The sequence below is a fragment of the Pezoporus occidentalis genome, unplaced genomic scaffold, assembly GCF_034315485.1.
Source record: "Pezoporus occidentalis ecotype Australia unplaced genomic scaffold, CSIRO_AGI_Poc_V1 ctg84, whole genome shotgun sequence".
Lineage (NCBI taxonomy): Eukaryota > Metazoa > Chordata > Aves > Psittaciformes > Psittacidae > Pezoporus > Pezoporus occidentalis.
In genome coordinates, this window is record NW_026916203.1 from 1795744 (window position 1) to 1813352 (window position 17609).

The following is a 17609-nucleotide window of genomic DNA, read 5'->3' on the forward strand; positions in this document are numbered from 1 at the left end:
TCAAATAATTTCTAGCTGCTTTTGACCCAAGCATCTAGACAAAAGCCTGGAGAATTGATGGTTGTTCTAATTAGGAAAGAGTGATGACGCCTTTTTAAAATCTCCATGCACTTTATTTAAAAGTAGCCCATTATTTTTCTTGTTTGTATTAACCTCTATTTTCCTGAATGCTGGAAAAACTGAACAAGAACGTTTATCCCATGTTCAGTATCTTATGCTATATCAACTGTGCCTACATCAAAAGGTCATTCTCTTGAGTAGTTTCAGGGTTAAATCCTGGTCTTCATGTAAGGCTTCAGCTTTACCTCAGGCTGTTTCATACCACAAACATAAGGTGCATTCAGCCCTTACTCTCAGCCCCTAACAACAGCATTGGCATCTCTTGCTTTTACTGTGTGCTGTGGTGGCATCTTCCTTGCACCTAAACCCCAAACAAAGCAGGAAAGCCTCGGACACTGTGCTGCAGCCAGCAATGAGCACCCCAGTGCACAACATGTCCTGCTACCATGGTCCCAAATGCAGCTCCTCACTTTTACTGATTCAGCTTGCTGTTGAAACGTAGGTTGCAGATCACTATTCACTCAGAAGAGGTAAAAAGTGTACTACGTACTGTGGTTGTTGAACTCTGAACTATATGAGATCCTTGATTAGCATAAAGAATATCCTGGAAAACGGCACAGTTGTGTGATCATAACAATCATACTTGATTGATCTTTTCAATTCTAGCAGCAGAGAGAAAAAGCAATAACACAGAAAGAGTTATAGTACTAGAATGGAGAAAATATGCTTCAAAAAAACCACATAAATTAACCTATACAAGTAACTATGAACTGACCCTGGAATGCCTTTGCTTCAATTCTGTGTCTCACTTAAATGAGATTGAGTATAAGCAGCTGCTCTATACAATGGAAATAGCTTGTAATGGTTACTGTCAAATTTGGGGCAAAAACATTTCTAAATTCTAAATTCAAAATTTAAATTTTGCATTATTAACACAGTCCAACTATTGTTTGGTGAACCAGATCTAGCTCACAGGCTGCTTGTATCCAGCCTCACCAAGGACACCAGAGTGCCTACCTGCTCTGCCACAGAACCCTCAAAAAATGCTGCAGTTGCGGCTGCTTGGGTGTCCTTCTATGCTGTTAAGAAACAGCAGTGGCTGCAGAAGGAAGGCGCCAGACTTCAAGTGTGGCCACTTGGGGATTGCACTGGTGATAGGTGGGATAATCAGCAGTGGTTGCTTCTTCACATCCAAAGAGTAGCTGCTCTAGAATGAAGAAAGGTGGGTGTCAGTGATGTCCCCCAAATGACCTCTCTGCAAGCATATTCAAGCACCTCTGAAAATCCTGAGCTTTCTGCTTAAACTCTTGAATAAATATTTGGGTCAGTACTTCTCATTTTTAAATTCTGTCTGATGTTCTCCTTGAAGTAATGTACAGAAAAGATCTGATTGCCTCCATATCTGGAGCTGAAAAAACAGTCTTGCCTGTTATAGCTTGTAATTCTGAAATACAACAAGAATGGTCTGATTTCAATAAAATTGCATTTTAATTATTTAGTCTCTTTAATCTATTATTGAAAAGCTCTTATAATGCAGCTCTAGAAAACAGTCCTATACTAAACTGAGGGGTATTTTTTCTGGCATTGTACCAAAGATTTCTGATATTCTTAATTAATCATAGCTAGGTTATGTGCCCTATAAAATTAACAATATATGAAGCTTCAATATTTCATTTGATCTTAATAAGAATGGTCCACAGGAGCCAGTGAGTTTTTCAAACTAGATTAAGCTACAAAAATCAAATGATTAAACACAGATTTATTTTTAAAACGAGACTATCATTCTCACATTTCTTCAGCACTTTCTGCAATTAGAATATTAGTATGTATATGTAGGACTTCATTTAAAAGTTGATCCTCCCAAACACACTTCTCATGGAAAAAAAAAAAAAAATCAATATTTACCGATTGTGCACTTACAAATTCTCTAAGGATTTTGGAGGTATGTAACTCTGACAAGGTTGTTGGAAAGGAAGGTGATCCTTTAAATTCCAGCAAGCATAAATTCTCATTCAGTCAAGGTCACATCAATGAAATGAATGTCATTTCATAAACACCTCTGAACAACTGTGATCTATTACCTAAATGGGAAGGAGAGGTGTTAATGGGTGTCTAAGGAATGAAATCAATTTAGCTTGGAGGCACTCAGTTGTTAGAACAGTTGTGAGCATGTCTGGCTGCTAATATATGTTGATTAGTATTAATATCATTCGATGTCTGAAATGTGGCCCTCATGACATTTCTAAACCAATGAATGGCGATTACAGCTCTGTTTTCTTTATTCCCTTATCTGAGTAATCACTTCTGGCTGGGTGGACTATCAGGTTTGCAACTGGCACAGTACAGAGTTTGATGACTTGTACCCACAGGCATCTTCTCATTGCTGTGATCCTGTTGCAGAAGGAAAATAAAGAGCATTTAACCTGTTGTTTATTGGCAGGATTCTGCATAGCCCACTGAGAAAGTTACAAGGACCTGAACTGAATTAAAAATACAAGCATATCTTTGTATGCTTGATACTTATGCTGACAATATATGCTTGATGTGTTGATGCTGACAACTTGAAGTAGAATTTTCAAGTGCAGAATTACAGAATAAAATAAAAGCCTTTGCAGGGTTTATCTTTGATTTTTTTCTTTTCCCTAACATGATGCATGATGGAAAAGTTTAGTGCCAGAGGGGAGACAACATTGATTAAAAGTATCAATAAAACAATGACAAAATAAATGTTTTGTTGACTTTGCAGATGAGTAACCTGTCTACTGTACCATTTCAGTAAAAGAATGTAGAGGGATTATGAAAAATTAGGGATGCCCAGACTTTCTGCACCATCCTAGTATATCTCACCATTCTACATATCTCAAATACTCCAGTGAAGAGAGCTTTGCAATGGAAATAAGCTGGGGCCACCTGTCCTTGAAAAATAATCTCTTCCTAAAAACTATTCAGAAGAGATGATGAAATCAGTTCCCAAAAAACTCCCCCCAGTTTATATACTGGGCATGATGCGCTATGGTATGGAATACCCCTTTGGCTAGTTTGGGTCAGGTGTCCTGCCTCTGCTTCCTGCCAGCTTCTTGTGCCCCTCCTCACTGGCAGAGCATGAGACTCAGAAAGTCCTTGATTGGAGTAAACATTACTTAGCAACAACTAAAACATCCGTGTTAATCAATGCTGTTCTCAGGCTAAAGTCAAAAACACAGCACTGCACCAGCTACAAAGAAGGAGAAAAATGGCTGCTACTGCTGAACCCAGGACACATGGGAACTACAAAGCTTCATTCTTGTAATAAAGGGTGGAAGGGTATGCTTTTTCTTTAAGCATTTGCAGCAGTAATAGGAGTGGATGTCCTTCGTACTTGATGGTCCATAACACTTCTCCCTGTAGTTCTGCTGGTCCCAGTTTTACATCACTAGTATATCCCATGGCACACATCTTATGGACCTCTTATGGATCATAAGAAATTTTTTCTGAATCATTTGTCTTAGCTTGATTTTTCAGTAAAATTGCTGCTATACAAATCATTCCATAAGAAATGGAGGTGTACATGATATCAATGACATAGGCTGACCAAACAAACAAAAAAACCTCTCAAAACCCCCAGCCAAACAGAAATATCTAGGAGCCATTTTATCTCACTATAGACTTGGTTGTCTACAATTAAACAAGGTCAGACTTTGTGAGTACTTGGTAGGAGAATTTAAAAGAAAGATTTATTCAAAAGAAAAGCTATCTAACTGGCCTTATGAAAAGATCCAATTTTTGGTGCTGTCTAGCATCTCCTCTGCCCCATGAATTTATCTGGAGTCTTACCACACTTATTTCTGTAAAATCTATTGGGCAGCTGATTTGGTAAAACATGATTAAATGGAATTTTAATAGGTGATGAGGTCAGATCAGATTTAATTTCAGAGCCTTATTCTGCTGCCTTGATATTGCACAGAACATTTTTCCACACAGGTCTTACCTATGGTACCTCTGCCTACTCGAGAAATATCAAGTTAAATGGAGGTCATGACTGAAAGAGCTGCAGTGTTCACAGATATGAGCACAATGAATTAAAAAAAAACCTAGAAATTGAAGTAGTGTTTTTCTGCCTATCTGGGCATGCTAGCTGGATTTGCTAGAACATGGTATAACATAACAACATGCTAACTCAGTATCTAGGATGTATCAAGACAAACATCCTTTTCTATCCTTATGACCCCAAAAAAACCAATTGTTATAGGGTCAAAAGACAATTTAGTATTGTACTGTATAAAAGAGGCAATACATACTTATATTTTTCACCTCAGTCTCATCACTTCTTATTAATGCCACACAAGGTTATAATTTCATAGGCAAGTTACTGACTTCCTTCTTTTGCAATGTTTTCACCCTTTTGTGATAAAATGTTAATTGTCAGTGCTTTACAAGTAATTACCAGAGCAAAATAGTTTTCATAGATTCTTATTCTTCATATTGTGTGTGTCCAAGTACCAATGCAGTGGCAGGCTGGCAATGACCAAGATGAACCATACTGCTGTGCAGCTGTCGGAACCCTGGTGAATACGGTCATCTGGATGTTGTAACTTTCACTGTGCCTAGAAGTCATCACATAAAAGAGGTAAAGATTGTATTCAATTTGGCCTTAAGTAGCACACCACTGACAAAAGTTTGTCCAATTTATGCTGTGGAACAGAATTTCACTATATTTTCTAAATGTGCAGCAAAAAAGACAATTTAAACCGGCTGTGGGTCTCAAGCTGGTATCTCCTAAGGCTTCTAAGTCTGCAAGTAGCAGTGAACTGGCCTGTTGTGCTATGCCCTAAAGCTACACAGCAGTGTTGAAATGGTCTAATTAACCTCCTGCTAAACCTGAAATGTCAGGAAGGAGTATCACTAAACCTCAAAGGCTTTTTAACTTAGTAGATTTGGATAGCACTAGTTTTTTCTAGAATTCAAATCAATTGCACTAAAAATTGACTAGACAGTAATGGAGAGGCAGTTTGTGTTTAAAGCCCAGGATTTTGCCAAGAGAAAATTTTTAATTTTGTCTCTTCTTAATGTTGTCTGTATTTTCAACTAGTGTGTTAGTGTCACAGTTTAAGCCCAGCCAGTGACTAAGTACCACACAGCCACTTGCTGACTCCACCCTCCTTTCTCTCCCCTGGGTGGGATGGGGAAGAAATGTGGAAGAAAATAGTATATTACATGGTTCATATCTTATCCTAACTATAAGAAGTCTTTTTTGAATTAATGTATTTTAGCCTGTTTTGGTTTGGTTTTTATTTGGGTTGGGTTTTTTTTTTTCAGTAAAATTGCTGTTATACAAATGGTTCAAAAAGAAATGGAGGTGTACATAATATTAATGTCATAGGCAGAGTAAAAATCCCCACCAAAAAAAAACCCAAACAAATGAAAAGAAATATTTAGGAACCATTTTATCTCACTCAAATTACACATGTTTATGGGTAATTAAACAAGACTGGACTCTGTAGAATCTAATATGTAAGATTACTTTTCTGCTTTACATTTTTTAAAGAGAGGTTTATTTGTAAGCAATTGCTTTTTCCTCCTGCAGAGCTTTCTGCTCCTGTGCATAGAACAATTTTAATTCATGTAAGTGTGGTAAAAAGAAGTGATCATGTGTAGTAATTTAAATTTTCTTTATGTGATTTAGTTCTAGATTGTCAAAAGTGATACCTGGATATTATGCAAAAATATTAATTAACATTTTTCTAGGTAGTTTAGTAAACCCAGATGAGAGGAAAAAAGGAAAGCTTAGAAATTAAATCATCCTGTATGAATCTCTGGCTGGCTGACCAAACATTAGTTGTCACATATCGATCTTGCACGCATGCATCAGAAAACATAGAACATAAAATTTGAATATTTTAATTACAATTGTAAGTTGAAAGAAATATACCATTAAAAATCTGGTGATTGCTCAGGTCAAGTTATCTTGTTTATTACATAGACTTGAACATTTTTTTTGCTTTTATTTTTTTCATTTTTATTTCTATTATTTTTTCTTGCCCCTATAGGCTATCGAATTTTAAAGAGATGTAACTGTGTGCTGTTTTGGGAATACTAGCTCTTTTGTAATTTTTTTTTTTTCTTCCAAGAAGTTACAATAATCTCAAGATATATAATTTAATAGCAATTATCACTCACAAACAACTTTTAGTACTCAGAAATGACAGGTATCTGACTTTTTTCTTTTCCCTGTCTCAGAGACAATTACTTCCTGAGACAAGGAGTTAAATTGAAAGAACATTTATAAAGTAGCAGTGGGATTTTAAGAACATTTCTTCTGTATTTTACATTTTACTGATAGGTAGGTATCCGTTCTGCCTCCCAGAAGACCATGCAGATGAATAGACATGAAAAAAAAAACCAAACAACTCCTATGGGACACATTGCTCTGGCTGACTGAGTTAGAATTACAGTTCCTGGTGGGATAAAATGTCTTTTATTTATTTAAAATGTCTTAATTACCATCTGCTTGACAATATCCTTCTTAAATCTGGCAGATTTGTGGACCTTCCCTTCACTTTGCCAGGTGTTTATATTCCGTCTTTGAAATTTGAACACAAGTCTCACATTTACAGAGGCTTTTGACTCTGTCTTTTAAACTGTTTCACATTAAAAGTAATTTCAAAACAACTTCCCTGGGGTCATAACTAGAAGTGTGGAAGAGAGAACTAGTGGTTAGGTCTGACCTAAGGGCAAGGAAATGACCTTCCTTCCATTGCAGAGTCAAGGGATAAGCAGTATATAGTTATGTTGCCTTGCTGCCTTTTACTGCTTCCCATTGAGAGTGCCTTTAGAAATAACTTGTGTGGGAAGGTACAATTTCTCTGAAGAGCAGGCTGACTAAAGAGGTTATGAAAAAGTAGGAAGAAAAAGCAAAAGACAAGCAAACAAAACTAGAACATCTGCTTTAACTTTTTGGCAACTTGTATTAAATACACAGACCAAGAAGTCTGAATAAGAAGTTCTCCAGCACGATGAGGGTGTGATTGGAATAGAATCATAGAATCGTAGAATAGTTAGGTTTGGAAAGGACCTTAAGATCATCAAGTTCCAACCCCCCTGCCATGGGCAGGGACACCTCACACTAAACCATGTCACCCAAATGAATGATAGGAACCCACTGAGTTTCAGTGGAGCCTGTGTGTGCAAGAGATATCATGCATGTCCAACCATCCTCCATATTCTTCCTCTTTCTTATTTTCTTCCTCTTTCCTATTAAGAAGAGAGGGACTGTGAAAAGGATATGTTCTCCTTACATAAAGGAAGTCCTCCTTTGGAAATTGCAATCTGAATTAAGTTCATTTTTTATTCTTTGCATACTAGAGAGTGCTTCAGCAGACAAGGGAACCCAGACAAAGCATTCAGTAACTATTGTGCCAGCCAGTCTGTTAAGCATGGGGACTTCCACATTTCCAGTTTTTTAACTTTTTTTTGTGTTTCATTTTCTTTTTTCACCTTAAAGAAAGAAAATAAAAAGCAGTATATCTCTCAGTCTTAAAAAAATCCCCACAAACCAAAACCAAAAACTCAGCAACACCACCTGCCCCCTCTCAGGAATGGTCTTCCCTTCTGGAAACCATTCTGCTGTCACTTTTCTTTACTGTAAAATGTTGAGTTGTTTCTTTCTAAATAACAGTGCAAGTACCTCATTTAAAATAATAATTCTAATAAACTATAGTTTTTATTTGATTCTGACATTTCTCTCTTGCACTAAGATGCTAATATATATCCATGATGGGGCTACAGAACTGATGGACAGGGGTAGAGCAGTTGATGTCATCTACCTGGACCTGTGCGAAGCGTTCGACACTGTCCCACAAGACATCCTTGTCTCTAAATTGGAGAGACATCAATTTGATAGGTGGACCACTTGGTGGATAAAGAACTGGCTGGATGGCCACACGCAAAGAGTTGTGGTCACTGGCTCAATGTCCAGCTGGAGACCAGTAACGAGTGGTGTCCCTCAGGGATCGGGGTTGGGACCGGTCTTGTTCAACACCTTTGTCGCTGACATGGACAGTGGGATTGAGTGTGCCCTCAGCAAGTTTGCCGATGACACCAAGCTGTGTGGTTCGGTTGATACGCTGGAGGGAAGGAATGCCATCCAGAGGGACCTTTACAGACTTGTGAGGTGGGCTGATGCCAACCTCATGAAGTTTAACCATGCCAAGTGCAAGGTCCTACACCTGGGTTGGGGCAATCCCAGGCACAGCTACAGGTTGGGCAGAGAAGAGATTCAGAGCAGCCCTACAGAGAAGGACTTGGGGGTGTTGGTTGATGAGAAACTGAACATGAGCCGGTTTCAGTGTGCGCTTGCAGCCCAGAAAGCCAACCGTATCCTGGGCTGCATCAAAAGGAGCGTGACCAGCAGGTTGAAGGAGGTGATCCTGCCCCTCTACTCTGCTCTTGTGAGACCTCACCTGGAGTATTGTGTGCAGTTCTGGTGTCCTCAACATAAAAAGGACATGGAACTGTTGGAACAAGTTCAGAGGGGGGCCACAAGGATGATCAGGGGACTGGAGCACCTCCCGTATGAAGACAGGCTGAGGAAGTTGGGGCTGTTCATCCTGGAGAAGAGAAGGCTGCGTGGAGACCTCATAGCAGCCTTCCAGTATCTGAAGGGGGCCTATAGGGATGCTGGAGAGGGACTCTTCATTAGGGACTGTACGGATAGGACAAGGGGTAATGGGTTAAAACTTATACAGGGAAAGTTTAGATTGGATATAAGAAGGAAATTCTTTCCTGTTAGGGTGGTGAGGCACTGGAATGGGTTGCCCAGGGAGGTTGTGAATGCTCCATCCCTGGCAGTGTTCAAGGCCAGGTTGGACGAGGCCTTGGGTGATATGATTTAGCGTAAGGTGTTCCTGCCCAAGGCAGGGGGGTTGGCCCTAGATGATCTTAAGGTCCTTTCCAACCCTAACAATTCTATGATTCTATGATTCTATATTATGCATCTTCTATTTTCAAAATAGTACATTTAGGTCAATGTTAGAATTAAGCCTGAAATGCACAGAAATAAGATTAACTTAATAAATACATTACATTCTAGACAGCAGATTGAAAACAGAAACTGGAAAACGTGTTGGGGATGCTTACTAGGATGATCAAAGGAACAAAGAATCCATATTAGAAAAGGTGTCTGGAAGAGCACAGTTTTTCTTGTGCCTAGCAACATGAAAGAGAAAACCGCTCTTCATAAACATGTGAATGGCATTAGGAAAACATAATATGATTACTACTGAAAGAAAACCAAATGGCTTTAAAATGCTTGTAAGTATAACTAAGCTGTACATTAGAGTACTGTTTCTGACTTTTTAAAAGTGTTTAGCAACAGTTTTTCTGTAGAATACAATGGTTTGGGCTTCCTTTTTAAAGTGGTGGTGTAGCATGCTTGTCTAAAATAGATGAGATGAGAAATAATGAAAATAGTTGAACAACAGATATCTGAACTCAAATCTGGCAGAACTGCTAACAGATTAAAAGGACTGATGAAAACCTTGTCTCTTGCTGGTATTTTTAAAGAATATTTCCCTACTGACAGGAAGTAAGTAAGGAAAAAAAGCTAGTAGAGTTTTGTCAAGCAAAAATCACCAAACTAAATATCTATGTCTCTTCTGACACACAGTATCGGTGGATAAAAGCAATGTAGCGTATCTGAACAAAACTCATTTAACCATACAGCGCAGATAATTCATGGAAACAGCAAGAAAATACTGCCTCATTAGCAGTATAGAATAAATGAGTACACTTCATCCTTATCAGGTAAATTCACAGCAATGAATGTAGCAATACAAGCACTCAATATGAAAACAAGCGTAATTCATGCATTTAATAATGACCTAGAGATTATGTTAATTGAACAATAATTAGCTTCATTAATGAGAAAAAGACAATGGTACAGCAAACACAACATGTTTAATGTACACATGGTCTTATTTTTCTCATCTTCTTCTGATCTATGTGCTAAAGATTGACTATAAACCACCTTGCTACGATTATTATTTGTTCTTGTAATCTATTTTTCGTCTACAGAAAAATCAATGCAAGCTTACGACGTGTCTGATGCGAGAGAATATGCTGTGTAGGAAAAATTTCAAGAGTGCAATTTTTTGATTCAATACTCTGGGACTGAAATATTTTAAAGTTATTTTCTGCACTTGTGACTTCATATAATTTAAGTTATTCAACTCCTAGTGCATTCCACTACTTCAGAACCATGAATGCTTTTCTGTTTATCTTTTTATCCGAGTTAAATGAAAAAAAAAGTATGAGCACTTATCAAAGCTGCTCTAGACAAAGACTCCTGTTGGTAAAGAACTGAAACTTGTTTCTACTTAGCTCTTTTTGCTAATATTGAGTTTAAAAAAAAGAGGAAGACAACCGAAGTGGAGTATCCGTTCTTTCTGTTTGGGACACCTGCGTGCAGGAATAACGGCAGAATAAAGCTTGGAAGAGAGCATTAACTGAAAATCAAAGCAAAACACTTTGAGGAAAAAAAATGTTCTTTAGCTATACTAAAACCCCACATATATACTTGACAGTTTTTGCTGCCTGCTGCTTTAAAGTTTAGGTTTTAAAGGGAAAACTGAGCCAATCTACTTAGATAATTACCATATGACCTTACGTTTGGTACAGCAAGAATAATAATAGATTTTGTGAAAAGAATTAAGTCAACTTGGAAATGATTGTGTATTACAGAAATGTAGGCTACAGCCTCCTTGTTTGGTGAAGACAACTTACAACTACCTTGTCACGTCCAAGAGCAGAAAAGAGTCCCTGCTAGAAAAGTAATGCAGCAGTTACCAGTTTTTCTTCTCTATCTAGCTCTAAATAGATGTTTAGCCTCACCCAACTCAGCTTCAAAAATTTATTTCTGCAATAAAAATGTAGTGTATTCACGGTAATTTTTACTAAAGCATGACACAGGTTAATAAGAAATTCTGGGCCTTCTTCACATACCTGAAGAAGAAGCGCAGCATCACGTGGAAGTACATGGGGTAGGAGCTGTGGGAACGTAAGAAAAGGGCATAAAAAGATGAAGAGAAATATGAAATTTGAAAGATGTGACAGTTTTATAAAATACATAAAGAGCAAATTTTGCAGGCAAGAGCAGCAAGCCTCTGTATTCAGCCTTCAGCATCATGTAAAGCAGATGATAACATATGGTAGTAGACTATTACTTCTGTGGATTGTCTCTTTACGAAACAACAGACATTAAAAGAGGGAGAAAAATAGAAGTGCTCCTGATTCCAAATAATCTTGGAAAGAAAGAAAACTCATCAGAAAATAGGTATTCGAAAGTTACAGCTAGCTTGAAGTTACGATATAAGAAATCAGAATGAAGTTTTTGATGAATTACTTTTCAGAATAGTATAAATAAAATGTTGTTCGCAAAACTGGCAAAAGCTTTTTCTTGGACTAATAGACTAAAAGTGTCAAAAGGATAGATTTACAATATTATTTAAAGACTTCAGTGTTTTTTTCAGTGGAACTGATAATCTATAATTAAGTATCTTAGTTGTCCTGTTCATTGCATGTAGATGATTAGGAACTTGTAGAACAGGAAACATAGAAATCAGCGTTCTCTAAATATGCTTATCACATTGTGCCTCAAATGAGAGACAGCAGAACACCTTGTATCTAAATCTGGAATACATGGAATACCACCAAGTTTAGCGTTGTTAAGATTCAGCTGCTGCCCATGACAAAAAGTCAGAAGTAATGCTTCAGGGATTTGAGCTAGTGAAAATTCAATATGATGGGATTTAGCACCAGCTGAGTAGCTGTCTGCCAAAAACTGGGTAGGAATCTGTCTCCAGAAATATTGGTGCACTTTAGCTCAAGAGAGAAGTAACAGTAGATACAAAGGAGGAAAGATTCTAAATTAATCATTTTGAAGTGAAGAGGAAAGATAATTTAAAACTGGAACTCTACATGTTTAGGCTTTTTCACAAGTGTCTCCAGCTTTCTTAATTTACTACAAATTCAGAACTTAATGCTGATTTTTTCTTTTCCAGAAATGAAATATCCTGAAGACAGTATCTTGTCCTATTCAGTTTACACTGTATTTTGTAAACAGCAGGTTATATACTGACCTCTGTTCCTCCACATCAATATTTCTAATGTTTCAGATCTCCAAATGGAGAAACTGCTGGGCTACAGTAACCTGTCACAGATGGCTGCATGTCTACCTGTCAGCATCAGTGCTCCTTTGCATTAGACTAAAGCATCAAGCAATAACTGTGGGGGTTGGAATGTATCAAAGCTGTTAGAGACCATGGGAAGGAGAAACTACAGCTGGCAATTAAGAGTGACCATGGGAAGGAGGAACTACAGCAGGCAATTAAGAGTGACCTGTCCCTGACTGGTACTTGGAAGATGTTGGAACTGGCAAGGAACATGGACGTCGGAAATGGAAAGAGGATGTCGATAAGAAAATCAGATTAACCTTTCATCTGATATAACCGCAAGGCAAACACAGATGTGCTTGGCTAATTGCTTGGAAGCATATAAATATCGTGTAATCTTTGCAATAAATGATCCAGCTTGCACTCTACCTCTGGGTCCGTGCCTCCATCCTCACAATAACTTAAAGTCTACTCCCTAGAGGTGAAAAGATTGTGAAAAAACTGATTTTTCTCTGTCAGTAGTTTTCATCGTATACCTATGTTGTTTAAGTACTGTTCTGTACCTAAACTGACATTGGAACAGGAATCATTGCTAATGGATGAGCTTTAGCTTTTCCTGATAAAGTTCAGATTTAAAGTTTATTCTGTTTTCACAATATACTCCAGCAATAGGTCTTAAAGCAGGACAGTGCAAAATTCAATTAAAAGACCAATTTTTAATTCTAAAATAATTAAAATTGCCTAAACTTTTCTAGTGATACTCCTTTTTAACCCATCATCAATTGAAGATGGTGTTACTCAATATGCAACACCCCCTCAAATTTGTAGGGTATTATAACGTTCAGTATGGTTACTTCCTGGGGATAAGGTCCAATATTATTATAACCTGGGACTTGCACATTTTATGTTCTCTTACATTTTTTTAATTGCCAATGTCTCATGTAAATGTCTTGTACTTTAGAATATGGCTTTAACCTTGAACTCATTGTACCTGAAGCAGTTGCTGTCATTGAATTTTAAGTGAGTGTAGAATCTGTGTTTATGGGTAAGATTATGGTGCAAATTGTCTCTCTAAAATGCTAAGCAGCACTTGTTCAGGATGAATCTGATAGCTTTCATGCAACAAACTCACAGAAAAGGAAGTTAATTAAAAGTTTTTAAGGTAATTACTAACAAATCTGTCATTAAGGATTCAGTTCCAGACACAAATATATGACCTTTCTTACAGTTCAAAGTTGACCTTTTCAACTTCAGGGGGTCTTCTTAAGTATTCTTATGCAGCCAGTAACAAAGCTGTTTGAGAGTTTATAAATATAAAGGCTTTTTCCCTTTAAACACCAAAGTCTCTTCTTTTGCATGTGGTAGCACCCTACCAGATGTATGCAGAAATGCAGAACTTAAGCTGAAAATTCGTGGTTGTTTATAGTACCAATTATAATAATTTAATTTTATGTATTCTATATGTACAGAATGCTGTGCCAACATGCAAATCCCAGGTCTGAATATTCTAAAAAGACAACTAGGCTTAAAGCAACTATTATTACAATGATTTGAAACTCTTTTAAACTAAAACATTAAAACTACCAATGAAAACTAGAAATTCTCTTGAAAAATACATTACTGAATACCAAAAGCCATTATTCCATAGACAGAAGTTGAACTGTGGAAGAAGTCATTCAAGGCAGATGTAGTGATCAAGCATTTTTCATGATGGTTGTGCTTTTACATGCAGCATAAAACATTGAAACTAAACATCAATGAATATAAACTTAAAAATGTAAACATGGGTTCTTAATGAGGAAAATCAGAAACATATCAATGGCCACTACAATCAAGGAACCAATCTTCAGATCATTATAAAGACTCCTGTCAATTCATTGTGTGAAGGTTTGGCGTTTATAGCGTTAACCGGTGGAAATATCAGTGTGACTTGCTGAACACTGACTGCCACACACCCATGCTCAGTACCTAGCACCACACTAAGGGAGCACCTTAGGCACTGGCTGCACTAGGGTATCCCATGCAGGTGGCATGGAGTGTTACAGCCACAGCTTTCAGAGCTAATGTCAAGGAGCTGAAGGTTTTCCTGTAAGCATAATCTTGTAACGTTTCAATGATTTACCTCTGAATTGATCAGCACAATGAAAGGACCCACCAAAAAGAGTTCTGGGCAAACTGTTTTACTATACATGCATCATATGTCAGCAGCAGCATAACTATGTCAATGAGAGCATTACTTTCATCACAGATACTTGACAATAACATGTAAATGGTGAAACTGTGGATGGCAATGTAGAAAAAGTAGAAGTTTCTGCTTTGTAATTGGAACAATGCTGGAAATTGTAGCTCTAAAGAATTACATTGTGGACAAAAAAAAAAAAATCAATCCTACATCCTTTTTTATTAAAAAAAACAACATTAACAGCTTTAATTCAAGATAATCACAACACTTCTTCAGAATGAAAAAAAAACAACAGTTAAATACAGAATTGCATGCAGTCCCGGGACTGGAGTCCTTAGTGTTAGGACAGTGTGATTGAAGAATGCAAAAAAAAATAGGCCAAAACCCAGTCAAATATAATCTAAGTAATTTAACTGTAAGACGAAACCTGTAGTTCTGTCATTAACATGTTTGTCCAACAGTTGACAGTGTATTGGTTATTGTAAACCTGGAATTTTGCAGACATTTTATTTAGTACCATATTACTTCAGTTGCTTAGCACAATGTTATACGTGTCAATTGTATTTCTTGATTCTTTAACATATGTCCTACTAACGCTTGCTGTAAGCTAAAAGAGAACATATGATTGCATTAAAAATTGTTTCTGTCAGACCTCAAAATGGTGTCAAAGATGTGAGGTCACTGAACAGGGCACACAGATTTCTCAGGAAACAGGCACTGGCCCAGGATTTTGGAATCTTTCTCAGTAACTCAGTGGAAGTCAGATCTCTACTGATAAGCTTTGACAATAACACACAGGAGATACTGAACTTGATGACAAGTTGTTGTTCACTTTAGATCACTTCCCTGGTTAAATGCTTGCACCCAATGTGAGGCACTTCTAGATTTCTGGTTTGTGTATTGAATTCATATACTGAAAGGAAACCAGTTCCCAGATCTGCTGTTTATATTTAGTATTTCCAGTCTGATAAAGAAAAAACAAAGCAATATTTTGCACCTTACTTCCTTAAGAAACCTCTGCAGTTGCAATGTTTGGGGCACACTTTATCACTCCTTTTTGATGATTCAGTCTGATCTGTGTGCTCCTGCATCTGCTGTGGCCCACCATCAAAAAATGGCTTGCACTGCAGGAGTGTAGCTGCCCCAACCATCAAAGCTGGTTCACATCATCAAGGAAGAAAGTACTGTAAGTTATATGGTGCTATATGCACAGGTCTGCAACAGAGGTACAAGCACCTATTGTCAGTGTATTTGGAGTGGTACTCAAGGTTTGGGTTCTTGCTCTCCTTCCACCTTTCTCTTGTTATCCAGGAAGAGATAAAGCTTTTTTTTTTGACAGTTGGGAGGGAGATGTTTGTTTTTCTAGTGTGCAGATCCCTACTGTAACTCACTGAATGAAGCAGAAAGTAATTTTACATTAGTCCCTGGCCTATGGTGTTACTCCTATCACCTGTGAAGCTATAAATAAAATGAAATCATACTATTCATTGATGTTCAGCTGCTATGTTCATTAATGACATCCCTGTCCTCAGTAATGAGTCCCTTCAAAATGCTGTACAAAATAGGAGGTGGACTAAAAATAATAAATGCGCTTAAGCAACGAATGTTACTGCCTTTTTTGAAAGGCACTGTGACTCAGCAAGACAACAGAAGCAGATAGTATATAACCTATTTGGCTAGTGACCAGTGACCAGCAGTGTTCCTCAGGGCTCATTTCTATTCTGTTCAATATTGTTAATGATCTTGATTCAGGATTGGAAGGCACCAGTAGCAAGTCTGCCAATGATACCAAACTGGGAGATGCTGTTGACTCTCTCAAGGGACAAGGTGCCTTGCAGAGGTGTCTAGACAGATGGAGCATTGGGCAACCATCAATGGCATGACATTTAACAAGAATAAATGCTGGACTCTGCACTTTGGACAGAGTAATGCCAAACACAAGTATAGATTGGGAGCAGGTCGGATGTGGAGCAGCCCTGCAGGAAGGGATCTGGGGAGCTGGTTGGCAGCAGCTCAGTGTCAGTCAGCAGTGTGCCCTGGCAGCCAAAAAGGCAAACTGCCTCCCTGGGGTACATCACGAACAGCATGGCCAGCAGTCACAAGAGAGGATTATACCGCTGTGTTCAGTGCTGGTACAGCCTCACCTTGGGTGCTGTGTGCAGTGCTGGGCCCCACAGGTGAAGAAGGATGTGGAGTCCTTGAATGTCTCCAGAGGAGGGCACAAAGCTGGTGGGCGGTATGGAAGGCAGGTCCTGTGAGGAGCAGCTGAGGACTCTGGGTTTGTCTGATTTGGAGACAAGGAGGCTGAGGGGTGACCTCATTGTTCTCTGCAGCTTCCTGAGAAGGGGAAGTGGAGAGGGAGGGGCTGAGCTCTGAACCCTGGAACCCAGTGATAGGATGCCTGGGAATGACTCAAAGTTGAGTCAGGTGAAGCTTAGGCTGGACATTAGGAACCACTTCTTTTACAGAAGGAGTAGTCAAACACTGAAACAGGCTTCTTAAAAAGGTGGCCAATGCTTCAGGCCTGTCGGTTTTTAAGAAGCATTTGGACAACATGCTTTGACTTTTGGTCACCCCTGAATTGGTCAGGCAGTTGGACCAGATGATTTTGTGATTCTGTGTCTTGTGCGTGTTCTCTTGACCCACAAGCTTTGCCATCTTTTTTTCTCCCACACTGAGCTGACAAGGGGGAGTGAAAGAGCAGCTAGGTGGGTATCCGGCAGCCAGCCAAGGCTGACCCACCACAATTACTCTCCCCAAGTCCAGACTAGAGCTCTTTTCTTCAAAGAGATTTACTCCTATGAATAAGCTGCCAACAACTTTGCTTTGAGCCTTGGGAAGCTGTGAAGCAAGTAACAAGATAAAGACAACGTCCTTATTGCACTTCCTGTCAACGTGGGCTGCAAGGACAGATGATTTGGGTGGCCACAAGTGCTGTTTAAAAAAACAAAAGCAAAACCCACAAACACAAAACCCAACAAATTCTAGTAATGTCTTTACCTTGCTCTGAAATTGAATGCAGTGCAGATGAGGAAAAAGGACGGTTTTATAATTTTCCATCTACATACTAATTAAGACTTGGTTTTCTTATATTCTAGGACCTTTCATGCTGATGGACCACAAGTTGTATGTTAAGAAATAGTATTATATTATACTGTCTGAAGACTCAAAATATATCACTTTAAACTGGAAACTGTTCTAATCTCCAAATTATTACACAC